At 43.8% G+C, this 20438-nt stretch overlaps 1 long non-coding RNA gene across 2 annotated transcripts; it reads right to left on the bottom strand.

Annotated features, from left to right (window-relative positions):
- Positions 1 to 49: 49 nt before the first annotated feature.
- Positions 50 to 18101, bottom strand: LOC121556669. Of its 2 annotated transcripts, XR_006658878.1 has the most exons (4): positions 18060 to 18101; positions 17661 to 17846; positions 7591 to 8019; positions 50 to 94 (listed from the first exon to the last, which is right to left on the bottom strand). It is a non-coding gene; the product is annotated as an uncharacterized LOC121556669 (long non-coding RNA). The 2 variants fall into 2 exon arrangements; XR_006658877.1 differs by lacking the exon at positions 50 to 94 and having other exon boundaries at positions 7487 to 8019.
- Positions 18102 to 20438: the final 2337 nt, after the last annotated feature.

Below are 20438 nucleotides of genomic sequence, written 5' to 3'. Positions count from 1 at the left end.
CCCTCATCAACAGTAATTGGTTGGTCATCTCTCCATGAATTGTGCTTCACTGGCTTCACAAAGCTCCTGTGGCCTACAGTGAGATGTCCTTCACCTGAGAAAGTGATTGGGGGGAAAAAATAGGTTGTTATGTTGGCTACTGTCTGCTCAACGGTATAGACCCTTTTCTGTGTTTGCAAACACTGCCGCATGAGGGCGATTTGGTTGCAGAACACGGGGGAGTTCTCATTTTAAGGTTTGTATGAAAGTCCTGCTTAACATAACATTGTAAGCATATCAAATCACATTTTAAGTCACATGCGCCGAATACAACAGGTGTAGATCTTACAGTGAAATGCTTACTTACAATGCAGTTAAGAAAGAATACTAAAAAATAAAAAAGTATATAAATAAATAATACGAAATAAAAGTAACAAATAATTAAAGAGCAGCAGTAAAAATAACAATAGCGAGGTTATATACAGGGGGTACCGGTACAGAGTCAATGTGCGGGGGCACCGGTTAGTTGAGGGGGGGCAATGCAAATAGTCTGGGTAGCCATTTGATTAGATGTTCAGGAGTCTTATGGCTTGGGGGTGGAAGCTCTTGGACCTAGACTTGGCACTCCGGTACCGCTTGCCGTGCGTTAGCAGAGAGAACAGTCTATGACTAGGGTGGCTGGAGTCTTTGACAGTGGTTTTTACAGCTGCACCATCGAGAGCATCTTGACTGGTTGCATCACTGCCTGGTATGGCAACTGCTCGGCCTCCGACCGCAAGGCACTACAGAGGGTAGTGCGTATGGCCATTACATCACTGGGGCCAAGCGTCCTGCCATCCAGGACCTGGTATAAAGCTTGGCCCCAGTGATGTACTGGGCCATACGCACTACCCTCTGTAGTGCCTTGCCGTCGGAGGCAGAGCAGTTGCCATACCAGGCAGTGATGCAACCAGTCAGGATGCTCTCGATGGTGCAGCTGTAGAACCTTCTGAGGACCCATGCCAAATCTTTTCAGTCTCCTTAGGGGGAATAGGTTTTGTCGTGCCCTCTTCACGACTGTCTTGGTGTGCTTGGACCGTGTTAGTTTGTTGGTGATGTGGACACCAAGGAACTTGAAGCTCTCAACCTTCTCCACTACAGCCCTGTCGATGAGAATGGGGGTGTGCGCGGTCCTCTTCTTTTCCTGTAGTCCACAATCATCTTTGTCTTGATCATGTTGAGGGAGAGGGTATACACTACTACTGTACCCGGTTCCAGTCCCCTCTAGACAGATCAGTCTGTGTCTCTGACCTCCTCCTATAGGCTGTCTTGTCATTGTCGGTGATCAGGCCTACCACTGTTGTGTCATCGGCAAACTTAATGATGGTGTTGGAGTCGTGCCTGGCCATGCAGTCACGAGTGAACAGGGAGTACAGGAGGGGACTGAGCACGCACCCCTGAGGGGCCCCCGTGTTGAGGATCAGTGTGGCGGATATGTTGTTACCTACCCTTACCACCTGGGGGCGGCCCGTCAGGAAGTCCAGGATCCAGTTGCAGAGGGAGGTGTTTAGTCCCAGGGTCCTTAGCTTAGTGATGAGCTTTGAGAGCACTATGGTGTTGAATGCTGAGCTGTAGTCAATGAATAGCATTCTCACATAGGTGTTCCTTTTGTCCAGGTGGGAAAGGGCAGTGTGGAGTGCAATAGAGATTGCATCATCTGTGGATCTGTTGGGGCGTTATGCAAATTAGAGTGGGTCTAGGGTTTCTGGGATAATGGTGTTGATGTGAGCCATGACCAGCCTTTCAAAGCACTTCATGGCTACAGACGTGAGTGCTACGGGTCGGTAGTCATTTAGGCAGGTTACCTTAGTGTTCTTGGGCACAGGGACTATGGTGGTCTGCTTGAAACATGTTGGTATTACAGACTCAGTCAGGGAGAGGTTGTCAGTGAAGACACTTGCCAGTTGGTCAGCGCATGCTCGGAGTACACGTCCTGGTAATCCGTCTGGCCCTGTGGCCTTGTGAATGTTGACCTGTTTAAAGGTCTTACTCATATCGGCTACGGAGAGCGTGATCACACAGTCGTCCGGAACAGCTGATGCTCTCATGCATGTTTCAATGTCACTTGCCTCGAAGCAAACATAGAAGTAATTTAGCTCGTCTGGTAGGCTCGTGTCACTGGGCAGCTCGCGGCTGTGCTTCCCTTTGTAGTCTGTAATAGTTTGCAAGCCCTGCCATATCCGACGAGTGTCGAAGCCGGTGTAGTACGATTCGATCTTAGTCCTGTATTGACGCTTTGCCTGTTTGATGGTTCGTCGGATGGACAACCCAAAAATATATGGCTCTGGTTCCAATAGCCTCTTTTAGAATCTGAGAGTGAAATATTTACACACTCGTCTCTAACATGTAGGCTCAGCATTCCCTAACAGTCCCATTACAAGTCAGAATGTTGAACAAACTTCATTTCAACTTACTTTACCTGTTGTCCGCTGATTTTGTCACCATGTCGGAGGTAAACTGATACAAAATATCCACAGGGAAGTGTTATCAACCCTACCTTCAGTACGCTGGTCTGTATATCGGTTTGTTTAATTTATTAATTTTCAATACTGATGCAATTCGCACTTGACAAACACTTGCACAATATGGCCGAGCATAACCGAACGGCGAACACTTCCAGCTGATTGCGAGGAAACGTGCTTCGGTCAACATATGTGTCAAAAGATTGAAAATACAAACGATAGAACCTACCAGCGCCGCAAAAACAACCCTTTCCTATGGATACCCTATCTCCAGCTCCTACCGCCAAAAGGACCAACAGCATGAATAACCGGTAAAGTAAGGGTAAATATCATATTATTTAACATTCTGGCTTGTAGAGACTATTGAATATTTTCTTGGGGCTCCAATCATGGTTACATTAAGACACCATGGAGCCGGCGCGAGACATGGGTTGAAGAATTTACAACCGTATAGGGCTATGCCACTGTACTCCAGATTTGACCTTTATCCACACTGCTCCATCGAGAAGATTGAAATACTGCTTGTTTTCCTGGAAAACTGCCATTTTCGTCCTCATGCTAGCGAGCATTCCAAAATGGCTGTGATACACTACATGGCCAAAAGTATGTGGACAGCTGCTCCAAATCTCTCATTCCAAAATCATTGCCATTCATATGGAGTTGGTCCCCCCTTTGCTGCTATAACAGCCTCCACTCTTCTGGGAAGGCTTTCCACTAGATGTTGGAACATTGCTGCAGGGACTTGCTTCCATTCAGCCACAAGAGCATTAGTGAGGTCGGGCACTGATGTTGGGCGAGTAGGCCTGGGTCGCAGTCGGCGTTCCAATTCATCCCAAAGGTGTTCGATGGGGTTGAGATCAGGGCTCTGTGCAGGCCAGTCAAGTTCTTCCATACCGATTGACAAACCATTTCTGTATGGACCTCGCTTTGTGCACGGGGGCATTGTCATGCTGAAACAGGAAAGGGCCTACCCCAAACTGTTGCCACAGAGTCGGAAGCACAGAATCGTCTAGAACGTCATTGTATGCTGTAGCATTAAGATTTCCCTTCACTGGAATTAAGGGGCCTAGCCCAAACCATGAAAAACAGCCCCAGACCATTATTCCTCCACCACCAAACTTTACAGTTGGCACTCTGCATTCGGGTAGGTAGCGTTTTCCTGGCATCTGCCATACCCAGATTAGTCCATCGGACTGCCAGATGGTGAAGCGTGATTCATCACTCCAGAGAACGTGTTTCCACTGCTCCAGAGTCCAATGTCGGCGAGCTTTACACCACTCCAGCCGACGCTTGGCATTGCGCATGGTGATCTTATGCTTGTGTGCGGCTGCTCGGCCATGGAAACCCATTTCATGAAGCTCCCGATGAACAGTTATTGTGCTGACGTTGCTTCCAGAGGCAGTTTGGAACTCGGAAGTGAGTGTTGCAACCGAGGACAGACGATTTCTACTCGCTTCAGCACTCGGTGGTCCCATTCTGTGAGCTTATGTGGCCGAAATAGCCGAATCCGCTAATTTGAAGAGGTGTCCACATATTTCTTTGCAGTGGCAGTGGCTATTGCTAGCTAGCATGAGGACAAATGGCAGTTTTCCGGGAAAACTAGCAGTATTTCAATCTTCTTGATGGAGCAGTGTGGATAAAGGTAAAATTTAAACAACAGTAAAGGTAGGGTCGGTATCTTCTGGCAAGGTGACCTGCTTTTATTCCGCATCCAAAAGTCGCGCGCATTTGTTTAGAATATGATATTGAATCTTTGCACCAGATAGCTAGTAATCAGGGAATTTCAATTATTGCATACCATCCAAAAACTGACCAAGACCCAATTCTGGGTAACATCTGAACACATGTGCAGGGGGGAACAGGGCGACAAGCAATTAACTTTATGAACGGCGACAGCCTTCTGCAAAATATACCTCTTGCCATTCTTCTGTACCGGTCTAGGATCTTGACACTACTGGTGTGACTGGCGAGAGCGCGCTCTCGCATTGTCACATCTGCGCGCTCCCGTGCCACCTTCAGTTCCTGTAGCTTCCTCCGCAATGCCCCGTTTTCTTTCTGGCTTTGAGAAATTTCCAAACGAAACACAGCATAGTCGTCGTCTACGAGTTTACAGATCTCTGCCACGGCTGCATTCGCTAGCACCTCCATTATGGAGGCTATTTGAGTGTGAAGAACCATACCGTTGCAGTTAGCCATTGTTAGCTAACGTGATCAGCTACCTAGTTACCGTTACCTAGATAATATATATTAACCAAGTCCTGGCACTAACGCGAATTAAAAACTACAGTGGGTATGTGAGTGACGCTATGCAGTTAAAGGACTGATATTTTTGGTTCCATGGTGTCAATAAACGTCAAAATAACAACGCTAACGTGGAAATAGTTTTTGGTCACTTCCGTTTACACTAAAGAGAAAGGATCTTATTGGTTGGCGTCATAGCTCAACTGGTGTGGTTAAATTAAAAAGGTATGCGCGCTGTTCTTTGAAATACTGTACTGCTTAGAGTGTCATTGCGATCTATAGAGTTGCTGTTTTCTCGTCACTTAACTCGTGACATTCCTGGATTACTCATTATATGAATAAAGTCCGATTAAATCAACAAATACGATAGTCAGTTGAAAAAACGTTAACGGTACAACTAATGGTGTTGTGCAATCTTTTTTAGGTGAGGGAGCGCAAAATCATGCCAATGACGTCATAATTTCCTCAATCAATGTTTGACACGACAGATGTAGCCAATTTAATAGCTTATAGAATATGCATAAAATGCATCCTCCAATTGCAACGTCTACCTATTCCCACACATAGGGTGCGTTCGTAAATTCACTCTGGCTATCTACTCCGATTTCAGAGCACTCTCGTCTGAGTGTGCCAGAGCGCAGAAAAACGGATGAAATTATGAACGCTCAATACCCGTTGAATATGGCCGGTGTCAGGAAACGTCGGCAAAAAAGCGTAATTAAATTGTTGCCAGCAGCATAGTTACAGTCACCTACGATTAGGATCAAATAAAAACAGCCTAACCAGCTCTGCTAGGGCGAGTAAAATGGTCAGAGTGAGGCGTTCTCTCATTTGTGTCTAGAAGTAGCTAGCAAACGTTAGCTTGGGTGCATGATTGCCGTTGAGGTCAGAACGGTCGGATCAACCCTACTCCTCCAGTGTGCGCTCTGAACGCTCCGAGAGCAAAACCCTCAATTTACGACACACACAATCTGACAACGCTCTGAATTTACGAACGCCCAGCGCGCACTCTGTCACACCAGATTGAATTTACGAACACACCCATATTGTCTCGAAAGTTTATATTTTTAAATCCCTTTAAACACCAAGTTAGGAATAGGCTACCTCATTTCGAAATAGGCCATCACTTTCAATCAGATAATTCGTCACGTTATACCGGTGAAACGTCCAAACTGCATCTCCTTGACAATCATTTAATTGATCTCAATCAGTTTCATAGAAATATGCATTTATACTGAACAAAAATATAAACGCAACATTTAAAATGTTGGTCCCATGTTTCATGAGATGAAATAGAATATCCCAGAAATTGTCCATACACACCAAAAGCTTATTTCTCTCAAATTGTGTGTACACATTTGTTTACATCCCTGTTAGTGAGCATTTCTCCTTTCCCAAGATAATCCATCCACCTGACAGGTGTGACTTATCAAGAAGCTGATTAAACAGCATGATCATTACACAGGTGCACCTTGTGCTGGGGAAAATAAAAGGCCACTCTAAAATGTGCAGTTTTGTCACACAACACAATGCCACAGATGTCTCAAGTTTTGAGGGAGCGTGCAATTGGCATGCTGACTGCAGGAATGTCCACCAGAGCTGTTGCCAGATCATTGAATTGTAATTTCTTTACCATAAGCCGCCTCCAATGTCGTTTTAGAGAACATGGCAGTACGTCCTACCGGCCTCACAACCGCAGACCATGTGTAACCACGCCAGCCCAGGACCTCCACATCCACATCCGGCTTCTTCACCTGCGGGATCGTCTGAGACCAGCCACCCGGCCAGCTGATGAAATTGAGGAGTAGTTCTGTCTGTAATAAAGCCCTTTTGTGTGGAAAAACTATTTCTGATTGGCTGGACCTGGCTCCCAAGTGGGTGGGCCTATGCCCTCCCAGGCCCACCCATGGCTGCGCCCATGCCCAGTCATGTGAAATCCATAGATTAGGGCCTAATTTATTTATTTCAATTGACTGATTTCCTTATGAACTGTAACTCAGTAAAATCGTTGAAATTGTTGCGTATCTATTTTTGTTCAGTATATACACTATATAAGGCTCCTTCACAGCTTCTACCCCCAAGCCATAAGACTGCTGAATAATTAATCAAATGGCCACCCAGAGTATTTACATTGACCTCCCCTTTGTTTTTACGCTGCTGCTACTCACTGTTTATTATCTATTCATAGACATGAATCACGCTTCACCATCTGGCAGTCCGACAATCGAATCTGGGTTTGGCGGATGCCAGGAGAACGCTACCTGCCCGAATACATAGTGTTATCTGTAAAGTCTGGTGGAGGAGGAATAATGGTCCGGGGCTGTTTTTCATGGTTCGGGCTAGGCCCCTTAGTTCCAGTGAAGGGAAATCTTAACGCTACAGCATACAATTACATTCTAGACGATTCTGTGCTTCCAACTTTGTGGTAACAGTTTGGGAAGGCCCTTTCCTGTTTCAGCATGACAATGCCCCCGTGCACAAAGCGAGGTCCATACAGGAATGGTTTGTCGAGATTGGTGTGGAAGAACTTGACTGGTCTGCACTGAGCCCTGACCTCAATTCCATTCAACACCTTTGGGATGAATTGGAACGCCGACTACGAGCAAGGCCTAATCGCCCAACATTAGTGCCCGACTTCACTAATGCTATTGTGACTGAATGGAAGTCCCGCAGCAATGTTCCAACATCCAGTGGAAAGCCTTCCCAGAAGAGTAGAGGCTGTTATAGCAGCAAAGGGGGACCAACCCCCATATTAATGCCCATGATTTTGTAATGAGATGTTCGACAGGCAGGAGTCCACATACTTTTGGTCATGTAGTGTAGTTCATCTCAGCGAAGCACTTTCCACACGTGGGGCAGGCATACTTACTGTTTGTCGGCGTCCGTCCTCACGCTCGGCCTCCCACGTTGTGACCCAATGACACCAGAGGAGGTAGAAGCAGGAGCCACCACTCTCAGGTGGTTAGTCTTTGAGCTCCCTCCTTGACCTCTAGCCATTGTTTGGGTGTTGTTGGGATTGTGTGCTGTGTTATAGGCTAGGCACCTCTTGTGGTGAACGCCCATCCTGATCATGGATACTGTGGATACTGTGGTGTTTGTATCATGGGAAGAGGAGGGTATATCTCTATTAGCCCCAGGCCCTGCTCCATCCCTGCACTGTCCCTCGTGGTTTGGTCCTGGTTCTGACTCGGGAAGGAAGAGTGACTGATTCTGACCAAGGGCAAGGGTTTGTGACCAGCCGCTTCAGAGGTCCAGTCTCTCCCACCAGCAACACCGGATATCAGCAGGTCCTCATGGACTGCAAACACAAATTGAACAGAAAAGTGTAAAGGGGTTATATAAGAAACTCTTTGCTGTACACACAGAAACATTACATATTATAAAATGTTAACCCTAGTCAAGCCCATCTCAAACCCTTTCATTCAAGTACCTAACAATATGGAGCCAATTGAGTTTATTATTTATAGATTTCTTCCATAGGTGTTGATTCAAGAATTAGGTACAGTGGGGAAAAAAGTATTTAGTCAGCAACCAATTGTGCAAGATCCACTTAAAAAGATGAGAGAGGCCTGTCATTTTCATCATAGGTACACGTCAACTATGACAGACAAATTGAGAAGAAAAAAAATCCAGAAAATCACATTGTAGGATTTTTAATGAATTTATTTGCAAATTATGGTGGAAAATAAGTATTTGGTCACCTACAAACAAGCAAGATTTCTGGCTCTCACAGACCTGTAACTTCTTCTTTAAGAGGCTCCTATGTCCTCCACTCGTTACCTGTATTAATGGCACCTGTTTGAACTTGTTATCAGTATAAAAGACACCTGTCCACAACCTCAAACAGTCACACTCCAAACTCCACTATGGCCAAGACCAAAGAGCTGTCAAAGGACACCAGAAACAAAATTGTAGACCTGCACCAGGCTGGGAAGACGGAATCTGCAATAGGTAAGCAGCTTGGTTTGAAGAAATCAACTGTGGGAGCAATTATTAGGAAATGGAAGACATACAAGACCACAGATAATCTCCCTCGATCTGGGGCTCCACGCAAGATCTCACCCCGTGGGGTCAAAATGATCACAAGAACGGTGAGCAACAATCCCAGAACCACACGGGGGGACCTAGTGAATGACCTGCAGAGAGCTGGGACCAAAGTAACAAAGCCTACCATCAGTAACACACTACGCCGCCAGGGACTCAAATCCTGCAGTGCCAGACGTGTCCCCCTGCTTAAGCCAGTACATGTCCAGGCCCGTCTGAAGTTTGCTAGAGTGCATTTGGATGATCCAGAAGAGGATTGGGAGAATGTCATATGGTCAGATGAAACCAAAATAGAACTTTTTGGTAAAAACTAAACTCGTCGTGTTTGGAGGACAAAGAATGCCGAAGTTGCATCCAAAGAACACCATACCTACTGTGAAGCATGGGGGTGGAAACATCATGCTTTGGGGCTGTTTTTTCTGCAAAGGGACCAGGACGACTGATCCGTGTAAAGGAAAGAATGAATGGGGCCATGTATCGTGAGATTTTGAGTGAAAACCTCCTTCCATCAGCAAGGGCATTGAAGATGAAACGTGGCTGGGTCTTTCAGCATGACAATGATCCCAAACACACCGCCCGGGCAACGAAGGAGTGGCTTCGTAAGAAGCATTTCAAGGTCCTGGAGTGGCCTAGCCAGTCTCCAGATCTCAACCCCATAGAAAATCTTTGGAGGGGGAGTTGAAAGTCCGTGTTGCCCAGCGACAGCCCCAAAACATCACTGCTCTAGAGGGAGATCTGCATGGAGGAATGGGCCAAAATACCAGCAACAGTGTGTGAAAACCTTGTGAAGAGTTACAGAAAACGTTTGACCTGTGTCATTGCCAACAAAGGGTATATAACAAAGTTTTGAGAAACTTTTGTTATTGACCAAATACTTATTTTCCACCATAATTTGCAAATAAATTCATTAAAAATCCTACAATGTGATTTTCTGGATTTTCTTTTCTCATTTTGTCTGTCATAGTTGACGTGTACCTATGATGAAAATTACAGGCCTCTCTCATATTTTTAAGTGGGAGAACTTGCACAATTGGTGGCTGACTAAATACTTTTTTCCCCCACTGTATCACATATTGAGCAACAACCGTCCCGTATAAGGGACACCGATCCCCTAGAGGTTAAAACCTGTTTTAAGACAACAACAAAAACTCAGTGGAGTAGGTTTTAGGATGATAAGACACTGCTCATACAAACTCTGAGCCAAGAGCAAAATCAATTCACAAAAGCTTCTCAGCTGGTAATTACGATAGTTTGAGGTGGAGCAAAGGAAAGATAGTGAAGAAGGTGCATTGACATTGTTGCAAATGATAAGGGAATAACCAATCACAATGAGGCAGCACGCTTCAGACAACCAAGGTGAATGTGACTGTACATTACATTAAATGTTGCAATGGTAAAACGTTAGATATACTTTTCGCCTGACATGATCACTTTGCCAACTCTTAATTCTTGCCTAATTTGTCGGCATGCATAACCTTTAACCAATTCTGATGATTAAGTGGATTTTTGATAATATAAGCATTATATCAACACTTGTCACTCCGGTTTAACAACTCTAAATCTCACACAGCAGGTATCAAGTCACATAATAATAATCAATAATAATAATCAAGTCACGCCCATAATGTTGCATAAAACGTTTGAAAGGTCTATCATTTTCATCGAACACAAAGTTAACATGAATCCCTAGATGCCTTCAGTTGGCCAATACTTATAGGCATACCCAATTTAGGCATATTTTGTGATGCCCAATTTGATATTGCTCTCCAAAGAGAACTTGAAATAACATAATGTACAGTGGGGAAAAAAGTATTTAGTCAGCCACCAATTGTGCAAGTTCTCCCACTTAAAAAAGATGAGAGAGGCCTGTAATTTTCATCATAGGTACCGTCAACTATGACAGACAAAATGAGAAAGAAAATCCAGAAAACCACATTGTAGGATTTTTTATGAATTTATTTGCAAATTATGGTGGAAAATAAGTATTTGGTCAATAACAAAAGTTTCTCAATACTTTGTTATATACCCTTTGTTGGCAATGACACAGGTCAAACATTTTCTGTAAGTCTTCACAAGGTTTTCACACACTGTTGCTGGTATTTTGGCCCATTCCTCCATGCAGATCTCCTTTAGAGCAGTGATGTTTTGGGGCTGTGGCTGGGCAACACGGACTTTCAACTCCCTCCAAAGATTTTCTATGGGGTTGAGATCTGGAGACTGGCTAGGCCACTCCAGGACCTTGAAATACTTCTTACGAAGCCACTCCTTCGTTGCCCGGGCGGTGTGTTTGAGATCATTGTCATGCTGAAAGACCCAGCCACGTTTCATCTTCAATGCCCTTGCTGATGGAAGGAGGTTTTCACTCAAAATCTCACAATACATGGAAAAACAGCCCCAAAGCATGATGTTTCCACCCCCATGCTTCACAGTAGGTATGGTGTTCTTTGGATGCAACTCAGCATTCTTTGTCCTCCAAACACGACGAGTTGAGTTTTTACCAAAAAGTTCTATTTTGGTTTCATCTGATCATATGACATTCTCCCAATCCTCTTCTGGATCATCCAAATGCACTCTAGCAAACTTCAGACGGGCCTGGACATGTAATGGCTTAAGCAGGGGGACACGTCTGGCACTGCAGGATTTGAGTCCCTGGCGGCATAGTGTGTTACTGATGGTAGGCTTTGTTACTTTGGTCCCAGCTCTCTGCAGGTCATTCACTAGGACCCCCGTGTGGTTCTGGGATTTTTTGCTCACCGTTCTTGTGATCATTTTGACCCCACGGGGTGAGATCTTGCGTGGAGCCCCAGATCGAGGGAGATTATCAGTGGTCTTGTATGTCTTCCATTTCCTAATAATTGCTCCCACAGTTGATTTCTTCAAACCAAGTTGCTTACCTATTGCAGATTCAGTCTTCCCAGCCTGGTGCAGGTCTACAATTTTGTTTCTGGTGTCCTTTGACAGCTCTTTGGTCTTGGCCATAGTGGAGTTTGGAGTGTGACTGTTTGAGGTTGTGGACAGGTGTCTTTTATACTGATAACAAGTTCAAACAGGTGCCATTAATACAGGTAACGAGTGGAGGACAGAGGAGCCTCTTAAAGAAGAAGTTACAGGTCTGTGAGAGCCAGAAATCTTGCTTGTTTGTAGGTGACCAAATACTTATTTTCCACCATAATTTGCAAATAAATTCATAAAAAAATCCTACAATGTGATTTTCTGGAGAAAAAAATTCTCCATTTGTCTGTCATAGTTGACGTGTACATATGATGAAAATTACAGGCCTCTCTCATATTTTTAAGTGGGAGAACTTGCACAATTGGTGGCTGACTAAATACTTTTTTCCCCCCACTGTAGGTTAATTAAATAAACACACTAAAAATATGCCCTGGGCCCTTAATGACTTCATTGTTAAACACATCATGGTGGACATAAATATTATGTTGTGGGTAAAAAATAAGTCAGCTATGATAAGTCAAAAGTCATCATCAGACAAACCTGACTAAACTATTTTGATGTGAACAGTAGGTGTTTGTTAGTGTGTGGGTATGTGTAGGTATATTTATTTATAATTAAGTTATTGGTAATAACGTGCTGTTAAGTGTATGCAGAATAGGTTGAGATCAGGGCCCCTAACCACAAAGCTTCTCAGAGTAGAACATTGGTCCAAGTGCTGAGAATAGAGACATCCCACTGTGCACACACTAGTTGAATCAACGCTATTTTCACATAATTTCAGTGAAATTACATTGAACCAACATGGAATAGACGTTTGTGCCCAGTGGGAGTTTATTCCTACTCTTATGGGTAAAAAATAAAAGCTATGCATGGGGTCACACCTAGTCGACAGATATTTAGGACACCTCATGACCAGTTAAGAGTTACCAGCAAGTGTCTTGATAATAGGAAAATGCAGCGAGTCAGTGGTTCCTGCGCCACATGCAATTGCTTTGGAGTTGTTAAAATAATGTTTTGATATTTCTATATGATCAAACCATAAATAATCTAGACCTACATGCAACTGTATCTCTTGCACCTTTGACAATTCATTCAAATGAGGCCTATTTCACATAGACCTAAATACTTATAGCCACTAGCCAAATAAATAAACGTGTTTTTCTTTTGATGATTTAATAACCTACGTTGTTATTTCAAGTTATCCCTTTGGAGCGCAATAACATATTGTTTAAAAAATGTCTAAATTGGGCATGCCCATAAATTGGGCAATTTGAAGGCATCTAGGGCTTATGTTAACTTTGATTGTGTTTAATTAAAAGAATAGACCTTTAAAATGTTGTAGGCAACATTATCGGCAAGTGACTTGATTCCTACGGTCAAAGCAATTTAGAGTTGTTAAACGGGAGTGACAAGTGTGTTGATATAACGGTAAAATTGTCAACAGCAACAATAATATAGTTTTTTTTTTAAACTAAAAAAGTTATGCATGCCAACATATTAGGCGATAATTAAGAGAAGGCAAAGTGATCGTGTCAGGTGAAAATTATATCAAACGTTTTACCATTGCAACATTTGATGTACAGTCACATTCACCGTGGTTGTCTGAAGCGTGCTATAGAGTTCACAGCGGGCGATACCTCATCGCAATTGGTTATTCTCCTTCATTTGCAACAATTTCAATGAGTGTGGTCATCACTGTCTTTCCTTTGCGGTACCTCAAACTGTCGTGATTACCAGCTGATAAACTTTTATGAGTTGATTTTACTCCTGGCTCAGAGTTTGTCTGGGCAGTCTCTTAACATCATCCTAAAAACAACTCCGAGCTGGGAGTTTTTCTTTTACATGATTCCTAGGACCTTTTCTGATATGCTTTGTGGACAGGAGCCTTGATGTGAAGTTTACTAAAGAGTGAATGAAAGTCTTAGAATGAAAAGTCCCATTTTGTGTTTATTAAACATTAGGAGATTACCGTTATACACCTATTATTACCGTTATACACCATTATGAAAACCACAAATACACATGCCTCAACAAAAAATCATAATGAACTTGATAAACTGCATTCATTTTCTCATTAAAATAAAAAAATGAAGTATTTGAATGGAGGTAATGTAATAGGCATTTGTGAACATCATATAGCCTATAGTCAAACTCATTTTGCCCCACAGGCCACATTCAGTCTTCACAGAGGTCCGTGGGGCCAGTCTTAAAGGGGAATAACAGCTCATTTAGAAAATGTGTCTAAGTTCCTAAACCTTTCTGACCCATTATTGGACTGTCTGTCAAAGTGTACACCTTTCTTATTCAGGGAGAGAGAGGCAGAGGGAGAGGGAGACTTACGTTACCAGGTTATGCAGCCCCCCCAGATAGAACTTTGTGGAATAACGTTCACAGCGAACATACTACATTTGGGAAGCTCCAAATGGATTGTGAGAAATGGCATATCCCTTTTATGTGATACATTTGAGTTGTGGGTTGCAATTGTGCCTTTTCTGAGAGGGGGCTACTCATAAACACACCGGCAGTGTTCAAAATAGCCTACATCAGACTTTCGCACAGCACCCAACACAACACGCCTTTTACTATATTGTTAGAAGCATCATCAGACCTCGGTAGTAGCCTATTTAATTTATCTCTTTTCAATGCATTTTTCTGGAAACCAAGCAGAAAATGCTGTGCTCTAAAGATGGCACCGTAGCCACACAAATACATTAGAATATAATTGTTGATCTGATCAGAAACACTGTGCTCACAACCTTTATCTCCTAACTCTATGCATAGTCACTTTACCCCAAACTACATGTACAAACGACCTTGACTAACCTGTACCCCCGCACATTGACTCAGTACCGGGACCCCCTGTATATAGCCTTGTTATTGTTATGTCATTTTATTGTGTTACTTTTAATTTTTTCGAATTGAGTTTATTTAGTAAATATTTTCTTAACTCTATTTCTTGAACTGCATTGTTGGTTAAGGGCTTGTAAGTAAGCATTTCATGGTAAGGTCTACACCTGTTGTATTCGATGCATTGTATTCGATGCATGTGACAAATACAATTTAATTTGATGTCGTTGGTGTATTTTGTTAGAATATATTGCGCATTATAAACTGGATGGTTCGAGCCCTGAATGCTGATTGGCTGACTGCTGTGATATATCAGACCGTATACCAATGGTATGACAAAACATTTATTTTTACTGCTCTAATTACGTTGGTAACCAGTTTATAATAGCAATAAGGCACCTTGGGGGTTTGTGGTATATGGCCAATATACTACGGCTAAGGGCTGTGTCCAGGCACTCCGCGTGTGGTATATTGGCCATATACCACACCTCCTAGGGCCTTATTGCTTAAATAGTCTGTACGGTTTTTACCAGGCACAAGTCCATTCAGGCGAGGGTCCCGTGTGCGAAACAACACATAACGAGCTCGAGAAATGTATACTGAAGCAAAGTTCCACCCACATTTTAGATAAGAAAATATCCGCTTACCTTTGTCATGCCAACCATCCATCCAAATAAAATAATTCCATGTGTCCGTCTTTTGTCTTTATAAACTTTCACGTAGCCTATTTCATGATATGGGGTAATCCAATGAGCAACACTGCAGCTGTTGATGGCAGTGATCATCATTCATCAAGTATGCTATATACTGTACACTGAGTGTACAACACATTAAGAACACCTTCCTAACATTGAGTTGCAACCCCACCTTTTGCCCTCAGAACAGCCTCAATTCATCGGGGCATGGACTCTACAAGGTGTCGAAAGCGTTCCACAGGGATGCTGTCCCATGTTGACTCCAATGCTTCCCACAGCTGTGTCAAGTTGCCTGGATATCCTTTGGGTGGTGGACCATTCTTGATGCGCACGAGAAACTGTTGAGCGTGAAAAACCCAGTAGTGTTGCAGTTCTTGACCCAAACCGGTGCTCCTGGCACCTACTACTATACCCCGTTCAAAGGCATCTAAATATTTTATCTTGCCCATTCACCCTCTGAATGGCACACATACACAATCCATGTCTCAATTGTCTCAAGGCTTAAAAGTCATTTTTAACCAGTCTCCTTCCCTTCATCTACACTGATTGAAGTGGATTTAACAAGGGACATCAATAAGGGATCATAGCTTTCACCTGGATTCACCTGGTCAGTCTATGTCATGGAAAGAGCAGTTTTTAATGTTTTGTAAACTCAGTGTATAATCAATACATGACTTTCAAGGAGTAGGGTATTTGATGCAAGGGTGTTTGATGCCAACATATTAGAATGCTTTTCCATTTCATAAAATTAGCCCAAATTACCACTTTCTCTTTCTCGCTTGAGGAAGGCAATTTGGCTCTGGCTTGCAAACGAAATCCCTTGCATCATTTTGTAAATGATTGTCATTAGTCTACCGATTTGAAAATGTAAATGTAGGCTTATAATAAATGTAATAATAACATATTTGATCTACCCCAATGAAAAATTGGACAGTGAGCATTAATGGCATTTCAATAACATGCATGCATCAGTACCTAGGCTATGGTGACGTAGCTCTCGCTCTAGCGCTCTCTCCCTTTGACAGACAGTCCAACAATGAGTCAGGAGTTTAGGAATTTAGACACATTTTTTAAATGTGCCATTATTCCCCCTTTAAAAAGAAATTAAATCGATGCTCCACAACTGTCTAGATTTAGTTTCTATGACTGTTAGCAAGCTGGACAGAGTGAGGAGACCATAAATGTAGGTCCATTATCATTTCTACACAGTTTCAATTTGGTTTGAATGATTTCAATGTCCACCCACGGATTGAATGGGCTCTCTGAGAACCTCTTCCTGCAGTGCGTACAGGCGGAAGGCCTCTCTCCCGTGTGGACCTTCAGGTGCATCTTCAGCTGGTGCTGGTGGGAGAACCTCTTCTCACACTGGGGGCTCCTGTATGCTTTTCCCCTGTGTGGACCCTCTGGTGCCGCTTCAGGCTGGACGAGTGGGAGAAACTGGCACGGCACAGGTGACAGCCGAACGGTTTCTCCCCTGTGTGGACCCTCTGGTGCCTCTTCAGGTCACCAGCCTGGGCAAAGCGCATGTGACACTGGGTACAGCTGAAAGGTTTTACCCCTGTGTGGACCCTGTGGTGCCTCTTCAGGTCACCAGCCTGGGCAAAGCGCATGTGACACTGGGTACAACTGAAGGGTTTCACCCCTGTGTGGACCCTCTGGTGGATCTCCACCTTCTGGGGGCAGCTGAAGCCTTTGTTACAGAACATGCAGAGGAATCGTTTCGCTTTACTATTACCTGATGTGGCTCCCCCTCCCTGAGCCTGGGCTCTAACCCTGTCATTTGAGTTCAATACCTGATCAAAAAGGACGCAGCCATGTGAATCTGAAGGCCCCAGTGACGTGGACACTGGGTCGCGATCCTTGAGCGCATGTAAAGGGGAGTTGGTCGCGACATTTGGATTTGTCTCTAAGCTTTCGCTGTAATCTAAGAAATCTCTGCCCTGTGAGTGTCCGTCTCCTAGGTGACTATCTGCATTCCATGTGGAAGGAGCGTCGCCCTCCACTTTCACAGTCCCATCGTCTACCACTATAACCTCCCCTTTCTTATCTAGGCACCCTTCAGAGTATACACTACTACTGTACTGGTTCCAGTCCCCTCTAGACAGAGCAGTTTGTGTCTCTAAGCCCAAGGTCATGTTGCCAGGGTCCATCTCTCTGTAGTGTAAGAACAACACGGATCATTGCCAGTCTGTAACGCGTCACCTGAGTCCTGATGAGAATGAACCGTCCTCGGGCTACCGTAAAGTAAATACTCTGAGTCTGGAGCAGGAGGACAGCCCAGTCTCCCCAGCCTCTCTGGGTCTGACCTGTGGTCAGATCCTGTGTGTAAAAGCCTTTGTGTTACAGTTAAAGCCTCTGCGTCTGTCTCTGACTTGAGTACGGCGTTCAGCGTTCCACTGACCTCCGTGATGCTGCAGCAGGTCCTGGGCTGGGTCTCGGCGTCGGTGGATAGGTCATCTGTGGCTACAGGGTGCGTTACTCCTGACACTGCACCAGTATGGATGTTTCTGCTGTGTCGTGGGTCCTGTCCTTCAGTCCTCTCTTGCTTCACCAGAGACAATCCTCCAGGACCTGCAGCCTCTGCAGACTGGCACAAGAAGAGAGGAGGTTATTACCAGAGTAGAATTTAATAGAAATGAGTAGAATTGGATAACAATGTTGTAGGGAAGTCTCACAAGCTCCAATATCGCAAACAAATTAGGATTTAAATGTAAGCAAGTGAATAGCTGAGAGTAGCCTTTCTGAAATAAACAGGCCACATTTTATTTACAAAGTGACACATTTTTTATGCAACACTAACCTCTATCACGATAACGCGCTGGGTTGAGGTTCCACTCCCCTCATCAACAGTGATTGGTTGGTCATCTCTCCATGTATTGTGTCCCGCTGGCTTCACAAAGCTCCTGTAGCCTCCAGTGAGATGTCCTTCACCTGAGAGAGTGATTGGGGGGAAAACGTGGTTAGGTTAGCTACTGTCAATGCTCAACGCTATGTTGTAAACCAATACAATTTTTACACTGTCTAGAATTGGCAAGGATGTAAGGTAACTCTTCGCATAAATTATTTATAGATCGATTGATTATGTTCCATGCATCACATTGTACCTCTTGCCATTCCTCTGTATCGGTCAAGGATCTTAACACTACTGGGACGACTGGCAAGGACGCGCTCTGCGCGCTCCCGTGCCACCTTCAGTTCGAGTAGCTGTAGTTTCCTCCGCAATCCCCTGTTTTCTTTCTGGCTTTGAGACATTTCCAAACGAAACACTGCATAGTCGTCGTCTACGAGTTTACAGATCTCTGCCACGGCTGCATTCGCTAGCACCTCCATGATGGATGCTATTTGAGTGTGAAAAACCATACAGTTAGCCATTGTTAGCTAACGTTAGTCTAGCTAGCTAGCTTTACCTAGATAACATCGATCAACAAAGTCCTGTCTCCAACGCAAATTAAACACTACCTGGTGTAAGTATGTGATGCTGTGTCATATTTTTTTTCTCCATTACGTCAATAAACGTCTAAATAAAAACGCTAACATGGTTCTTGCATTTCGCTACACCTGCAATAACATCTGCTAAATATCTGTATGTGACCAATAAAATGTGTTTTGATTTTTGGTCACGTTCACTTCCGTTTTGAAGAGAAAGGATCTTATTGGAATGCGTCATAGTTCAAAGGGTGTGGTTAAATTAAAAAGGTGCGCGCTGTAATTTGAATTACGGTACTGCTTATTACGTTCAGGGTTCTAATTTCCGTTATAAACTGGGTGGTTCGAGCCCAGAATGTTGATTGGCTGAAAGACGTTGTATACCACGGGTATGACAAAACAGCCCTTAACTGTGGTATATTGGCCATATACCACACCCCCTCGTACGTTATTGCTTAAATATGGTCTGAATGCAGCATGGGTACGAAGGGCATTCCATGACAAGGGGGCGTTCCCTTACAAAGCCCCTTATTTTTGTCATTGGCACCTCGCTGTCGTGTCTTTGCCCCTTTTTTCTTCTCATTCTCATTGGCAGACAAATGCCCCGTTCACATAGGAACACACAGCGAGGCAGGGCTTAACGTGACCACGCCCCTGAGTAGGGTACAGCTGTAGGGTACTCCCGTTACTTCTATGATAAATTCCCTACTCTACTCATAACCCGACAACGGCTCTATTTAAAAATATATATTTTTAGAAACATTTTGGATATGCTTGGTTGGTCATTTAAAAAAATACTTTTGTCATCTGAATCAACAAACTATATTGAACAAATTATATAAACGCAACAATTTCAATGATTTTGCTGTTACAGTTCATATAAGGAAGTCAGTCAATTGAAATAAATTCATTAGGCCCTAATCTATGGATTTCACATGACTGGGCAGGGGTCCACCCAATGGCGAGCCAGGCCCAGCCAATCAGAATGAGTTTTTCCCCACAAAAGGGCTTTATTACAGACAGAAATACTCCTCAGCACTCCACCCCCGCTCCCCTCAGATGATCCCGCAGGTGAAGAAGCCGGATGTAGAGGTCCTGTGCTGGTGTAGTTACAGGTGGTCTGCGGTTGTGAGGCTGGTTGGACATACTGCCAAATTCTCTAAAAGACGTTGGAGGTGGCTTATGATAGAGAAATTAACATTGAATTCTCTGGCAACAGCTCTGGTGGACATTCCTGCAGTCATCTTGACAATTGCACACTCCCTCAAAACTTGAGACATCTGTGGCATTGTGTTGTGCGACAAAACGGCACATTTTAGAGTGGCCTTTTATTGTCCCCAGCACAAGGTGGACCTGTGTAATGATCATTCTGTTTAATCAGCTTGTTGATATGCCACACCTGTCAGGTGGATGGATCATCTTGACAAAGGCTAAAATGCTCACTAACAGGGATGTAAACAAATGTGTGCACAACATTTGAGAGAATTACGTTTTTTGTGCGTATGGAACATTTCTGGGATCTTTTATTTCAGCTCATGAAACATGGGACCGATGCTTTACATGTCGCGTTTATATTTTTGTTCAGTATACATCATACCTAAAAACACTCATTCTAAACATAATAATGTTAGCATGAACAGATAGACTGTTGCATGGAATGTACGTCATGTTTATCAGCCAAAGATACGATTCAAACAGACTTTCTTAACTAGCTAGCCCTCCTTTTAAGATGCCGAAAAGCTGTTGCGTATCG

Source organism: Coregonus clupeaformis, unplaced genomic scaffold, assembly GCF_020615455.1.
Source record: "Coregonus clupeaformis isolate EN_2021a unplaced genomic scaffold, ASM2061545v1 scaf0584, whole genome shotgun sequence".
Lineage (NCBI taxonomy): Eukaryota > Metazoa > Chordata > Actinopteri > Salmoniformes > Salmonidae > Coregonus > Coregonus clupeaformis.
This window is presented reverse-complemented; position numbering and strand designations above follow the sequence as displayed.